At 41.4% G+C, this 3,291-nt stretch overlaps 1 non-coding gene across 1 annotated transcript; it reads left to right on the forward strand.

The window, feature by feature from the left end:
* Positions 1–428: 428 nt before the first annotated feature.
* Positions 429–500, forward strand: TRNAC-GCA (transfer RNA cysteine (anticodon GCA)). The gene has a single exon. It is a non-coding gene; the product is annotated as a tRNA-Cys (tRNA).
* The last annotated feature ends 2,791 nt before the right edge of the window (positions 501–3,291 follow it).

Here is a 3,291-nt window from a genome sequence, read left to right on the forward strand (position 1 = left end):
AACATCCTTGAGTTCTGGTGCATGGAGATCCAACTTAAGACATCAGAGGGAGAAAAGCATAATTCTTCATTCAATTCCCAAGCCAGTACAACATTCAGTTTCCTGAATGAAGGCTAAGCAGAGGCTCCTTGAAGAAGGACCCTGCAAGACTGTCCCAAGTATGATCTACAGTTCTTCCTCTCAGCATTTCCTCAAAGTGACTATTTATCAGAGTGACTGTGTATTGGGAAAACAACCACCTAGACTTCTCAGAGATTACAGTACACCTCTTAAAAATGAACGCAAACACTAATCTTTGTAGACCTGATATATCACTTAGAGTAGGAAGTTCAGTTGATAAATGAAGTTTAAGTCCATTTATAGTAAGACCAATGGGTTTACAGTTCCTCTCTGTAGTTGTTTCTCCAGTTTTTAGATGCAAGGGGGCTTCCCTGGTAGCTCAGATGGTAAAGTGTCTGCCTGCAGTGCAGAAGACCCAGGTTCAATCCCTGGGTTGGGAAGATCCCCTGGAGAAGGAAATAGAAATTCACTCCAGTATTCTTGCCTGGAAAATCCCATGGACAGAGGAGCCTGGTAGGCTACAGTCCATGGGGTCACAAAGAGTTGGACATGACTGAGCAACTCCACTTTCACTTTAGATGCAAGGAAGGGGCAGATTTACTTGGCAACTGGCCCAATACATACATCTGATACTCTAGTTACTCCATCTATGAAATGGGGGCTATTATGGTGGAAAGGGCCAAGTGAAACCACCTGGAATACATTTTCTATCAAGATGGTAAATCATAAATACTACTACTTTCCTAGGGAAAATGCAGAGAATTGTTTCACCATTAGAGATTTGAAGGATGAAATGTGCTGATTTCTATTAATTCTCTTTTGTCTCCTAATTTAACTTGTGCAGGAGATAGACTGCTCTTAGAGAATGAAAGTGTATTTTCACAGACTTAATCAGGAGGTCATTCCATATGCACTAATTGTTCCAACTGTGGTCTCTTTATCGGGGCGTGTCCAACACGAACTTGGCAAACTGCTATACAGACACTGACTTGGCATCTTTTTTCTGCAATCAACAAGATCACCAAAAACAGTTTGCTTCCACTTGAAAAGGAGAGTATTATACCATCAGTGACTTTCTTCAGGGGTATGTCAAGTTTTTGATTAAAGAAGGTTGAGGGCCAAAGAACTGATGCTTTCACACTGTGGTGCTGGAGAAGACTCTCGAGAGTCCTTTGGACAGCAAGAAGATCAAACCAGGCAATCCTAGGTGCTGAAGCTCTGACACTTTGGCCACCTAATGCAAAGACCCAACTCATTGGAAAAGACCCTGATGCTGGGAAAGATTGAAGGCAAGAAGAGAAGTGGACAACAGAGGATGAGATGGTTGGATGGCATCACTGACTCAATGGACATGAGTTCGAGCAAACTCAGGGAGATAGTGAAGGACAGGGAAGCCTGGTGTGCTGCAGCTCATGGGGTTGCAAAGAGCTGGACATGACTTAGCGACTCAACAACATGTCAAATTTCGGATTCTCTTGTTGAAGTTAGTCTCTTTTTATTCAAAGTGTTATTACCATCACCTGGAAGATTGTTAGGAATGCAAGTCCCACTCCATATCTACTGACTCAAAATTTTAACAAGATTTGAATCAGAATTTTAACATGATCTCCAGATGATCTGGAGCACAACAAGAGTTTGGAAAGAACTCATGCTGTCTAAAATGAACTTGCTCATGCCACTGCCTCACAGGGCATCGTGTGGTCCACTAGGCTGATGACAGTGCTGAGTGGACATGGAAGTAGAGAGTACTCAAGGTGGGTTTATGAAATATATGCACGTTAGAAGGTAAGAATAAACCTGAGGCAAAGTCGGGGGCCTGCTACCCCAGTGCGATGTTTAGGAGTCCAGTGATCTAGGAAATAATGAGACATTCTATTTAAAGAGAAATACAAGTTGATGTATCTTGTATCTCCTATTATTAATATAGAGTCACAATGTCTGGTGAAGATGGTTGCATTTTGGAAGGTAGATAGGCAGCATAGGAATGTGTTATTGTACCCATTTATTGAATATTTATTTACTTTACCAGTGGTACCAGTTGTGATGGGAGCCCAAAGCAAGAAGAGATTTTGCAGCAGGTCCAGGATGCAGTGCAAGCTGATTTCCCATTTCAACCATACAACTCACTAGATAAAACTGTAACCTAATGATCTGTAATTTATATGGCTTTGATATGATACTTCTGGCAAACCCACTCAGAGAATCACAGAGCATATATAACTCTAAAATTTGGATAGAAAGACATGCCCTGTTTTGCAACAAAAAATTCTCATCTTGAAAACACAGTGCCTGTTTGTTACTGGGCCATACTGGAAACTAAACAACTGACCACAGAAGACCAACTGACCATACTACTTGAGTTATGGCTCATGAATAAGGTGTTGTGTGTGCCATCAAGATATATAAAATTCAGTCATGCATGACAGCACTCCATCACCAGATAGAAGGGCGATATATGAGACTAGACTCAGGTGGGTCATTAAGGACTGAGTAAATTCGTGTGCAGCTGCTGTTATGGTAACTACGATTGAACACAGGCACTTCTCCCTCAAACCCATGGAAAGTTCATGCCACTAATTATAAGAGGGAGTTAATTTAGAACTACTGTAAAGGCCTAAAAATTCCAAAAGGAATGCTATCACAACTCCAAATTGGACAGCTGCAGCTTTATAAGGATGCTCTGAAATGATTCTGAAAGACATTTGGGAAGGGAATACTCCCAGCAGAACTTTCAGTGACACATCCAGTTGTTACCTTTACCTGGAAAGATACATAGGCAGAGATAAGGTTTATGTCAATCTGTGGGCAACAGTCAATGGTTCAGCCAGATGGTGAAAGGATGTAAGTTTGAGGCGCGACTGATAAGGAAGACAGAGGAAAACGTCCATGGCTGGAACTTTCTCAAGTAGGGAAAACCATTAGGCCATTCAGGTATGATCTAAATCAAATCCCTTATGAATATATAGTGGAAGTGACAAATAGAGTCAAGGGATTAGATTTGATAGACAGAGCACCTGAAGAACTATGGACGGAGGCTCATGACATTGTACAGGAGGCAATGATCAAAACCATCTCCAAGAAAAGGAAGTGCAACAAGGCAAAATGGTTGTCTGAGGAGGCCTTACAAATAGCTAAGAAAAGAAGAGAAGCAAAAGGCCAAGGAGAAAAGGAAAGATATACCCATTTGAATGCAGAGTTACAAAGAATGGCAAGGAAAGACAAAAACAACAA

The sequence above is a fragment of the Bubalus kerabau genome, chromosome 4 (genome assembly GCF_029407905.1).
Source record: "Bubalus kerabau isolate K-KA32 ecotype Philippines breed swamp buffalo chromosome 4, PCC_UOA_SB_1v2, whole genome shotgun sequence".
NCBI lineage: Eukaryota > Metazoa > Chordata > Mammalia > Artiodactyla > Bovidae > Bubalus > Bubalus kerabau.